The following is a 12,868-nucleotide window of genomic DNA, read 5'->3' on the forward strand; positions in this document are numbered from 1 at the left end:
CTCCCCATTACCTTCAATTTCTATCCTCCCCATTACCTTCAATTTTCATCCTCCCCACTTTCCAAACATCCCCCATTCTCCCAACTAATCTCTTTCTTATCTCAAAAAAAAAAAAAAAAAAAAAAATACCCAACAACAACAACAACAACACGCTCACCTTCTCCCGATTCTGCTTCTTCTTCTTCCTCTTAACTTCCTCCTCGTCTTCTTCCTCGATTTTTTTTTCTTCACTTCCATGACCTAATCTGTTGAACTCTCTCAAACATTAATATTAACAACAAAAACGATCTTATAATGCTTCATCTTCCTCTCTCACACAAGTGGTTCTCTTTACTGTTTCATAATGCACTACTCTTCTGCTATTTTAACTGACTGCTCTCATTTCGAGCTCTCCTTCATTCCTTGCCTAAAAAATCCAACTATTACAGCGCCTCTTCTCTCCATTCTCTGAATTCGCCTTCATTGCATCCATCAAGAATTGTGTTAAATCGCATCTCTGACCTAAAACTCTTAAAAACCACAGTTTGCCATGGATGTTCACTTTCCATCAACCATTCTTTTTTTTCCAACTTCAGTGCCAACTCACCCCCTCACCCCTCACTCTCACTCTCAAAGCAACCATCCCACTCTTCTCCCTCCAAGCCTCCCTCTAACCTCTCTCAAAAATTCCCCCCTCACCTTTCTCCCACCTTTCATCCCCCCACTCATCCTTCTCAAAGCTTCACCCCCTCTCATCCACCAAGCTGCCGCCCTCCACTGCCCTCTCACCTCCATCTCTTCACTCCACCTCCTCAAATCCCCAACTGCCTTCTTCCTTGTCTCTTGTCCCCCCTCTCCCCCAGCACCACAGAGCCTTTTCTCCTCCTCATTCGGCCCCCTCCCCTCGCTATTCTGCAATACCCCACACTCTTTCAACAACCCTCCTTACCTGCCCCGGTCGTCCCTTGTCCTACCCTCCCCCTCCCCCTCCACCTCCTGCACCCAAAGCCTCCTCCCCTACCTCTTCATTAAAAGTGTGGACCTCAAATATCCGGGGCCTTCGCTCAAACCTTTCAGATCTTTCCATACAGGTTGCCACTGACAAACCAGACATTATCTGCCCAACAGAAACTTTCCTCTCCCAAGACGTGTCTGACTCCCAATTATCTCTCCCTGGTTACTCCCTCTTACGGTATGACAGACCTGAGCCTCGTCCTGGTGGAGGTGTTGCTCTCTTCATCAAAGACTCTATTCCTCACTCTCCATGCACTGCTCTCACTCCCCCACACCCCCAGGAATACCTCTGGCTTCGGCTTCCCCTCCACTCCCACCTCATGTTTATATGTGTACTGTACCGTCCAGCGAACAGTGATGACTCCATCTACACCTCACTATCCGAAAACATGGACCATCTTCTATCTTCTCATCCAAACTCTCTCTTCCTCTTATGTGGTGACTTCAATTGTCTTCACGCCAGTTGGCTAGGTGTGGGTACCTCTCTCACCTGTCATGGCACCTCAGCAAAAGCTTTCTGCGACTCATTAGGACTGACTCAATCGGTCAACTTCCAGACCCGGATCTCAACCAATGGTACTCTATCTCTTCTGGATCTGATTTTGACAAATTTCCCTGACAATATCTGCTGCTCTTTCTCCGCTCCAATCGGTTCTTCTGACCATGTACTGGTCAAAGTGGACATCTCTCTGGCTGTTATCAGAGAACCACCTCACCGCCGTCGAGTCTGGCATTTCACTCAAGCCGACTGGCAGGGTCTCCGAGCAGCCATCAAACTTACAGACTGGTCTCCTATCACTACTTTCTCAAACATCAACTCATCCTGGGAATTCTTTCAAAGAAACTTGCTCTCCCTCATGCACAGATTTATCCCCTCTCGTGTTCAGTTGTCCAACCTTTCCTCCCGCCCTTGGTTTACTGAAGCTTGTGGCGAGGCAGTTGTCCTGAAACAACTTGCCTTTGCCTCATGGAAAGCAAACCCAACTGAGGGCAATCTCAGTTCTTTCCACAAAGCTCGGAACAAGTGTGTAGCTACCCTCAGGAGAGCCAGAAAACAACATCTTTCTCATCTCAAGTCTGAACTCTCAAACCTCTCTCCCTCCTCAAAATCGTATATATGTACATGCATATATGAGTATACATGTATACACATACAGTCTGAATTTGTACAAGGTAACATCGCACAATAGTCTACTTTTGTCAAAGAATGTGGAATCTTTCACATATACCAGCTAATGCAGGGCAGACGAGACGAGTTCTCAGCTTTGCATCCCATCCAAGGGATGGTGCACTTTGTGATGCAATGCCCTGCAACCTGCATTTAATCAACATTGTGACGGTCTATATGAAACCCAGACTCGACAACTCAAAAGGTAAGTGCACTATCTCTGAGCCGTTATCCTGCCAACAAATGTTTGCTGACACAATGATGTGATTGGCATGTTTGGTTCGTTCCTCAGATTAGTGAGCATTACAGAAAAATATAAACAATGAAAAGGAAAACCTTGCTGACATCTCACTCTATTGTGAATCAGGTGTTCTCCTCGGTGGAATGAGCGTGCAGTTCATCCTTCACACAAGCCAATAAATGGGAGTTAAAAAAAAAAAAAAAAATTTATATATATATATATATATATATATATATATATATATATATATATATATATATATATATATATACACACACACACACACACACACACACACACACACACACACACACACACACACACACACACACACACACACACACACACACACACACACACACACACACACACACACACACACACACACACACACACACACCCTGGTGTTGGCGTAGTGGTTAGGGTGGCAGCTTTGGGATCCAAAAGGTCCCGAGTTCAAGTCCCGTTGGCCGCTTGAATTAATACACACCAGGAGATTGACTCAGCCTGTCATCCTTCCAAGGTCGGCGAAGTGAGTACCAGTGTACTGGATCCGGTGTATGCCCCGGTTTGAATAGGTGTACCATATCCCTGTGTCGTAAGAGGGGACCAGGGTTGCGTCAGGAAGGGCATCCGGCATAAAACCTGTGCCAAATCACTATGCGGATCATAATGGATGATCTGCTGTGGCGACCCCTAATGGGAGCAGCCGAAAGAAGAAGATATTATATATATATATATATATATATATATATATATATATATATATATATATATATATATATATATATATATATTTACAATACACATCACATGGAAGGAATGTTTTTTTTTCCCAATGAATACTGTGGAATAAAAGACTCTCGCATGAAGACAGAACATTTATTGGATTTATTTACATAAAGTTTATTCACATCTCAGTCTGCCTCAACAGGACAAATTATCTTGCATGACAAATTAGATCCGTACCAGGGTGGGGGGAGAGAGAGGGGAGGTTCTTGATATGTTTAAACCTTCTGCACAAAGAGTTTGACCAACCTGGTTTAGCAACCTGGCACCGTTTGTTTCGTTGGCCAAACACAAAATCCCCCCCCCCCCAAAAAGGGAATTTTCTGCATGTATATTTGTGTAGGTTTGAAAAATAATGGGAAAAAATGGCCGGGTCAATCTGCATACGTGCTGGGGGTACTCAGGTTCAAGTCATGGCCACAAAACTAAACAATAGGCATAATTTTTTTACCCAGTGCAAAACTGGGTTGGCCAAACTCTTTGTATAGAAGGCACTGCATACACACCACCCCCACCCCTCCCCCCCCAAAAAAAACACACAAAGGTCCACATTTTTTAGAAGCATCATTTTTAGTCAATTGAATTCGCAAGAATATAAGAACAAAGGAAAAATACAATGCGAACGTCGGTGTTCCTTAATGAAGTCTGACTTGTAACCTGCTCAGTCTACATAATCTTATTATAACCTGACTCTGTCTCCTGGGTGACTGTGTTTCAATGAATGCTTGTGTTAATGCACTGTTCATATAAAAGCCAATCCCATTCAAATTCTTCATGCTGCGGGCATGCATGATATCTGATGATACCACGACCAGTCTAAAGTGTGCGTGGAATGAATCACACATGATGCGTCATTCATTCCACTATATGAAGGTTTTCATACATGAAGGTTTTCCCATTAAACAAGGAGATAAAGGACTGGTTTGGTACCAGTGTCATCATGTGTGTTGCTTAAACTTGGAAGAGCACATTCGCTATATAGATCTATCTAGTCATTTTAAACAAGCTAATGTTCATGTTGACTACTTTTGACTGACATGCATGTAGTCTACACGTGTGCGCCGTAATAGATTGTGCCAGTCAGTAGATCTACATGTGCATGTATGAGATGAAGGAAATGTCCGTTGCACATGGGAAAGAAACTGGCCAAACAGTTAATCGAATGATTTTTTTTGCTGATTAAATTAATTTTCTTATTGGTGTTTGGTATGGTGATTATTTCATACATGCATTTTCCTTTTTATTCAGTCGTATTTTGGATTTGCGGGTTTGGCGGTCAATTTGTGGGCTAAACCCATACGTCGCGGGCTAGTTGGGAGCTAGGCCCTCTCTATCAGACATAAGGTGCCAATAATGATCTTGGTGATGACAACATAATGCTGATTCATTTGAAGGTCAGGCCCAGCTCATCTAGACCTATTAACAGTGCAGGCCGTCCACCTTCCGTAGGGCAAGCATGACCCAAGACAAGTTGGCTGCGTTGGCCCTAATGCACACTCACTACAAATTTGACGTTGATGAGGAAAGCATGCTGGATCAGTTTGCCAGGAAGCACCCGAGATGGCTGGAACTTGGAACCCTGCGGAAAGACTAAGTGAACAGTCAGTACCGACCTCGATGTATTGTTAACATTTCATCAGATCCTCTCATTATGCTGGATAGGGCCTATGTTTACATGTGAGAGTGTAATTGTTTACCTGTGAAAATGTAACTGAAAAATCATGCTTTAATCATCCAATTCATGTGTAATATATTGTTTCTCATCTTTTCTTACCCCACCCCCAACCCCCTCACAAGTATTGACCACAAATACTACTTCGATAGACCTCAATGATGAACTTCATGTAATAATATAAAAAGAAAAATACATGTATGTAAATCAGTGTATTCATATTATGTTCCTATTATTACATGGCGTTTCCTGTCACAAGTCACTTGGTGAATTGAACCGAAAACTCGAACTTCGACCTGTATTCGACAACATCAATTAATTAAATTGTATTTTATATGCTGCCTGGTTGATGCCATACTGGCACATGGCCTGAAAACACCTCAAAATGATGACCTATTCAGCTTTGCATTTTGGACACTTTCAATTTCCACGGTAAAGTAATACGGCGTGCATATCCCATCCCACAATGGGCATGATTGTGCAGCGTACATCCCATCCCACAATGGGCATGATTGTGCAGCGTACATCCCATCCCACAATGGGCATGATTGTGCAGCGTGCATCCCATCCCACAATGGGAATGATTGTGCAGCGTACATCCCATCCCACAATGGGCATGATTGTGCAGCGTGCATCCCATCCCACAATGGGCATGATGGTGCAGCGTACATCCCATCCCACAATGGGCATGATGGTGCAGCGTACATCCCATCCCACAATGGGCATGATGGTGCAGTGTGCATATCCCATCCCACAATGGGCATGATGGTGCAGAGTGAATCCCATCCCACAATGGGCATGATTGTGCAGCGTAATCCCATCCCACAATGGGCATGATGGTGCAGCGTACATCCCATCCCACAATGGGCATGATTGTGCAGCATGCATCCCATCCCACAATGGGCATGATGGTGCAGAGTGAGTCCCATCCCAGAATGGGCATGATTGTGCAGCGTGCATATCCCATCCCACAATGGGAATGATTGTGCAGCGCAATCCCATCCCACAATGGGCATGATGGTGCAGCATACATCCCATCCCACAATGGGCATGATGGTGCAGCGTACATCCCATCCCACAATGGGCATGATTGTGCAGCGTGCATCCCATCCCACAATGGACATGATGGTGCAGCGTGCATCCCATCCCACAATGGGCATGATTGTGCAGCGTGTATCCCATCCCACAATGGGCATGATGGTGCAGCATGCGTCCCATCCCACAATGGGCATGATGGTGCAGCGTGCATCCCATCCCACAATGGGCATGATGGTGCAGCATGCATCCCATCCCACAATGGGCATGATGGTGCAGAGTGAGTCCCATCCCAGAATGGGCATGATGGTGCTGCGTCTACCCCATCCCACAATGGGCATGATGGTGCAGTGTGCATATCCCATCCCACAATGGGCATGATGGTGCAGAGTGAGTCCCATCCCAGAATGGGCATGATTGTGCAGCGTGCATCCCATCCCACAATGGACATGATGGTGCAGCGTGCATCCCATCCCACAATGGGCATGATTGTGCAGCGTGTATCCCATCCCACAATGGGCATGATTGTGCAGCATGCGTCCCATCCCACAATGGGCATGATGGTGCAGCGTGCATCCCATCCCACAATGGACATGATGGTGCAGCGTGCATCCCATCCCACAATGGACATGATGGTGCAGCGTGCATCCCATCCCACAATGGACATGATGGTGCAGCGTGCATCCCATCCCACAATGGGCATGATGGTGCAGCGTGCATATCCCATCCCACAATGGGCATGATGGTGCAGAGTGAGTCCCATCCCAGAATGGGCATGATGGTGCTGCGTCTACCCCATCCCACAATGGGCATGTGGTGCAGCGTGCATATCCAATCACACAATGGGCATGATGGTGCGGAGTGAGTCCCATCCCAGAATGGGCATGATGGTGTGAAGTGCATCCCATCCCAGAATGGGCATGATGGTGCGGCGTGCATCAAATCCCACAATGGGCATGATGGTGCAGCGCTATCATGCACTTATTGGTCCAACAATTTGAAGCTATACACCCCCACCGATGCGTTATTATTGTCGAATATCATTTATGCTCCTTTGTTGTGGATAGTTGTGCATATGGTCACCCTACCGTGGATATGTTGCTTCTGCTCTCTCAATAATGGATGGAGGTCCTCAATGCAAGATATGAGATCAGAGCCATCTCCCGAGACATATCACATGCTGATCACATTTTGATATGGTGTGGCACTGTGCCCTGCTCACCAAACTCTCTTCCGATGGTATCCAAGGACATCTCCACTCATGGCTTGCAGACTCCCTCTCCTGTCGCAGTCAATGTGTGGCCCTAAATGGAGTTCTCTCATCCCCTCTTCCTGTCCAGGCTGGAGTTCCCCAAGGAAGCGTTCTGGACCCTGTTCTTTTTCTGGTTTTCATCAATGATCTCTCTGACTTTGGAAAATCCTCTTTATCTCTTTGCTGATGACTTCACCCTCTGCCGTACCATTTGTCATCCCTCAGATCGGCAAACAGCAGCTTCTTCACTCTCTGCAGATCTGAGTAAAATCACAAGCTGGTCCAACATGTGGAACATGTCTTTCAATCGTGACAAATCTCACGCTCTGACAATGTCTCTCCGAAAGGACTGTCTGGAACCGCCCACCTCCCTCCCCCCCCCCCCCACCAAGTTTCGTCAAAATCCGTCAAGGGGTTTTTCCGTAATACTGTTCACAAACAAACAAACAGAAAGGGGTGAAAACAGTAACCTCCGATCTTCGATGGCGGAGGTTAAATACCGCACATATGATACATCACCATGACGTCATATCAATGTTTATGACATCATTCCTATTTTTTGTTTCACAACCCAGAGTTTTCATCGGATCTTCGTGAAACTTGCCATGTATATGCAGAAAGCCCACGCGCAGGCAGGAACCATCTCCGATTTTGGAAATTCTTCCTCGAAAAAAAGTTATGACGTCAAAATATCTCCGCTAATGGAAATAGACTAAAAAATTATGTCCGAAACTAGGCAAGCTTTTTGAATTCTGTTTGCAGGAATCTAACAGGGCATTAGCAGAGGTGAATTACCACACATATGATACATCACTATGACGTTATATCAATGTTTATGACGTCATTCCTATTTTTTGACATTTTTTGTTTCACAACCCAGAGTTTTCATCGGATCTTCGTGAAACTTGCCATGTATATGCAGAAAGCCCACGCGCAGGCAGTAACCATCTCCGATTTTGGAAATTCTTCCTAGAAAAAAAGTTGACGTCATAATATTGCCGGTAATGGAAATCGCCTATACCATTATCTCCAAAACTAGGCAAGCTGTTTGAATTTTTTGTTTGCGGGAATCAAGCCGGGCATTAGCACAGATAATTTATCGCAAACCTGATACATCACAATGACGTCATATTCGTTTTTATGACATCATCATTAAGAGGATGAGGATCTTCGCTCATTCATTCGAGCTTGTTTTCATCAACCGCTGTCACAATGGGAACCCAACGGATTCACGGGTCGTCTAGTTACATATAAAGCTCTTTCTAACCACTCATTCGAGAAAGCCGAAATTTTGTGTGCCAATGGACATCAAAGCCAGTGCACCAGGAAAAATTATAGAATCATCAGACAACATCCATGAATGAAAATATAAATGTTTTGATTTTTTTTTTAAACAAAGCAGGTGAGCGACCCGAGACAATGGGGGAAGCATGGTAATTTTATATGCCGATGGCCATCGAAGGCGACACGCCAAAAAATTCACAGGTCCGTTGGAAAGTATTCATAAATGAAAATATAAATAAACTAGAAGAGCACTCAATAGAGCACATACCCCCACCACGTAATGCCTGATCCACGAGAATATATCAGACCCAATAGATTTTTGAAATATCATGCTATCGATGCAGTACTACATCGTTTTTTGGCCCTATCTCTCAATGGTGAAGAATCCCTTCAAAATTCTAGTCGTTGGATCCAGAATCGGATCTTCACCAACATCGAAACATTTTGTCGAAGTCACACACCCAACCTGTTTGCCAAGTTTCATCCAAATCCGTCCACAACTTTTTGAGACGTCGTGCTATATATCATTTTTCACCCTATCTCTCAATGGTGAAGAATCACGTAAAAAATTCTAGTAGTCGGATCCGGATCCGGATCTTCACCAAAATCGAATCAATTCATCCTTGTCACACACCCAACCTGTTCACAAAATGTCATCCGAATCCATGCACAACTTTTTGAGATATCCTGCACACAGTCAAAGAAACAGACAGACAGAAACGGGTGAAAACATAACCTCCATCACCTTCGGTGTTGGAGGTCATGAAAAAAAAAAAAAAAATTAAAATAAATAAATGACAAATCGGTGAGTGATCTAAGACAATGGGGAAGCACGGTTTATTTGCTTACACAACATGTAAGCACACTGTGTATGTGTGTGTGTGTATATATATATATATATATATATATATATATATATATATATATATATATATATATATATATATATATATATATATATATATATATACTATTGTGCTTACACAGAGTGAGTCATAAGTCCCAGGACACGGTTTTAGCTGCTTTTCGGCACAAGATTAGTTCAGACCATCTATTTGTACTGTTTTCTTTTTCTTCTTCGATAATAATACAAGTAATATATTGAACCAAGATGGCAGACACTCGTCCATTTACAGTGCCATTGAGGCCGGTGGCAGCGGTGTGGGTCCACGAGAGGAGAAACACAAACAAGACGATGATTCAGGTGGAAGAGGACTTTGAGGAGCGTTTTGGAAAACCAGCACAGTCAAAAATCAAATCTTCATCTTTGGGAGAAAAATAGCCACTGTAAATAGACCGGTGTCTACCATTTTGGTTTCATGTATTGTTTGTATTATCTGAAGAAAAAAAAAGAAAACAGTAGAAATAGATGGTCTGAACTAATCTGGTGCCGTTTTCGCAGCTAAAACCGTGTCTTGGGACTGATGACTCATAGTGTGTGTGTGTGTGTGTGTGTGTGTGTGTGTGTGTGTGTGTGTGTGTGTGTGTGTGTGTGTGTGTGTGTGTGTGTGTGTGTGTGTGTGTGTGTGTGTGTGTGTGTGTGTGTGTGTGTGTGTGTGTGTGTGTGTGTGTGTGTGTGTGTGTGTGTGTGTGTGTGTGTGTGTGTGTGTGTGTGTGTGTGTGTGTGTGTGTGTGTAGTTTGTTAGGGAGCCTGGTGTTGGCGCAGTGGTTAGGGGAGCGGCTTGGGATCCAAAAGGTCCTGAGTTCAAGCCCCGTTGGGCCACTGAATTAATACACCAGGGGGTTGACTCAGCCTGTCATCCTTCCGAGGTCAGCGAAATGAGTACCAGTGTACTGGGCTGGTGTATACCCCGGTTAAATAGGTGTACCCTATCCCTGTGTCGTAAGAGGCGACCAGGGTTGCGTCAGGAAGGGCATGCGGCGTAAAACATGTGCCAAATCACTATGCGGATAATATGGATGATCCGCTGTGGCGACCCCTAACGGGACCAGCCGAAAGAAGAAGAAGAAGAAGAAGAAGATATATATATATATATATATATATATATATATATATATATATATATATATATATATATATATATATATATATATATATATATATATATATATATATCGTAAAAGTTGCTTTAGTTTTTGCACCACACAATTTAAGCACACATAAGTTATTATTTTAGTGTCACTTACATTCTCTGAGGTCCTTTTGTTGAGTATACTGAACATTTTAAATTGCCCACTATACTATCAGTCAGAGACGTCTGGTATAGAAGTTCAGGATACTGAACATATAACCAGTAGGGAGGAGGTTATTGTTTGTTAGTGGGGTATGGTTCAGAGGGGCATTTTACCGACCTTTCCTGACAAGGGAATCTTGCCCTACTTTACTCGACACTACATGTCAAACTCGTGCCAACAGCTCACAGGTCAGTTCAGGTTATACCGGAGTCGCAGTACCCAGTCCCGCATAACATGACAATCCTAGTTTACAATCGATAGACACACTGTGAATGCCTTCAGAATTTTTTTGCATCATCACGGACAAATCGAAGGCAGGATGAGGCACAAGCGTCTTTGTCCGGTGCGGTGTCGCTCCAGGTGGACTCAAGTCGTGGATTAAGCGAGGCTTCGCTGGCTGGCTCTGGAGCCGGGTGTGGTTCGTGATTTGTCAACGGATTCCCTCACTCTTTCTATTTTTCCATCCACCTGTGTATGAGCCCCAAAAGAATGTTATACCCGAATAAAGAGTTCATTTTTTGTTGTTGTTGTTGGAATATTTCAGAACGGCTGATCGTTTTCATGTTTGCAGAAGGGGTGATGGCTGCTCCTGGCTTTGGTCCGGATGCCAAAGCATAACAAGCAGCTGTCATGGACAGGATGTTTAAGTGTTATCTCTATTTTATTGTTTTTCGTTTAAAAATGAAATAATTTTCAAAATTCGTTTTGTTTTGGTTTCCTCTGGGAAGTTGATGACTTCAAATTAGAGTTGAGTTTAGGATAAGGCTGCATATAAACAATATCGTGTAAACTTTTGTAGAGAGTTTCTTTTGGAAAATTTGTGGATGACATTTTCCCACCGAATTGCAATACAAGGGGCGTTCAAAAACTTATACGATCGATATAATTACAACCGTCCAAGACACTCCAATGTTCAGTAATTTTTTTCAATAAATGGTTGTACGGAATATAAAAACAAAATATATGAATGTACTTTTAATTTATACAAGACTCCATATTCTAGCAGATGTATCTTGTTCGTACAACCTTTTGAATGCTCTTCACACCAATAAAGAAAGGGTAGGATTATGTGAGTGACGAATAAATTTGGGTTGCTCTGTTGAACGTGATTATCATTCCCATTTGAACCAGTGGCTCATATAATGCTCAGAAAACAGGATCAATTCCCATATTCTACGTGTACCTCAGGTCAGGTCAGGTATGAGAGCACACGCCGGAGCAGCGTGTTGCTGCATCCACTTTCTGCCCGTACTCCAGGAACCTCCGGCTGGCCATCCCTCAGGGAGATGCCTGGCACATCCCCATCTCCCCGAGATGCTGATCAATCTGCTGCAACCACGAGGCACGTGGTCGGCCTATTGGCCTCCTCCACTCACGAGGCTCCCTCAGTTTTGGTGGCACCTCACGAAGACGAAGAATCCTCCAGGGAGCATCCTGATTCACCAACTTGAAAACTTTACAGAGATCAACATAGGCTGCAAGCAGCCCCTGCTGAAACTCTCATCTGCGTTTGGTGAGGACCTGAAGTGCAAGGATACGGTCAATCGTTGACTTCTTTGGTGTAAAGCCTGACTGCTCTGGATGCTGGTGCTCAAGCGGATGGTGGTGAACCCCATCAAGAATTATCCGAGCAAAGACCTTGCCCAGCACTGAGAGCAGCATCATGAGTGTACACCATGAGTTCAACATTTCCACCAGCCTTGAGAAGTTCAGCATGGATGCCACAGATCCCAGGAGCTTTACCCCATTTCAACCAGTTCAGCTCAGCCTGTGTTTCCACAAACGAAGGTGGATCACAGTTGATTGGAGGGTCAGCAATAGGGATTGTAACACCCCTGACATGCAACTCGACAGCTGGTGGATATGCCTGGTAGAGCCGCTCAAAGTATCCGGCCCAGCGGACCTTCACTTTAGACTCCTCTGTCAAGAGCCTACCACCCTCCACTCCAAATGCAGTACACCAAAGGATGGGCTTGGAGGAACAATGCATGAATTCCCCTGTAAGCAGGACAAGAATCACTTGACCACAGGTGATGCTGTACCCTCACAGATTCCTCGGACATAGGCCTCCCTGTCCATCCTCAACACACTCACAGTTTTATGCCTCAACTCCCGGAACAGCTCAGCTCTATTAAGCCTGGCCCTGCAACTGGTCAATGGTATCCAGTGTCTCTTGAGAGACAAAATTCTTCTTCGCCTTCCGGTGAGTTCAAAGACATCCACCGGCAACATCAAGGA

General features: G+C 44.4%; 1 long non-coding RNA gene across 1 annotated transcript in view; it reads left to right on the forward strand.

Moving 5' to 3' along the window:
* The window catches only part of LOC147013867 (uncharacterized), a 34,438-nt gene extending 22,174 nt beyond the window's left edge, over positions 1-12,264 (forward strand). The window contains exons 2-3 of the long non-coding RNA XR_015050540.1: positions 4,641-4,792; positions 10,991-12,264. This is a non-coding gene — a long non-coding RNA (uncharacterized LOC147013867). The remainder of the gene's footprint in view (positions 1-4,640; positions 4,793-10,990) is intronic.
* Positions 12,265-12,868: the final 604 nt, after the last annotated feature.

The sequence above is a fragment of the Eptatretus burgeri genome, chromosome 13 (assembly GCF_056783735.1).
Source record: "Eptatretus burgeri isolate ZD-2024b chromosome 13, Ebu_testis_v1, whole genome shotgun sequence".
NCBI classification, from domain to species: Eukaryota; Metazoa; Chordata; class Myxini; order Myxiniformes; family Myxinidae; genus Eptatretus; species Eptatretus burgeri.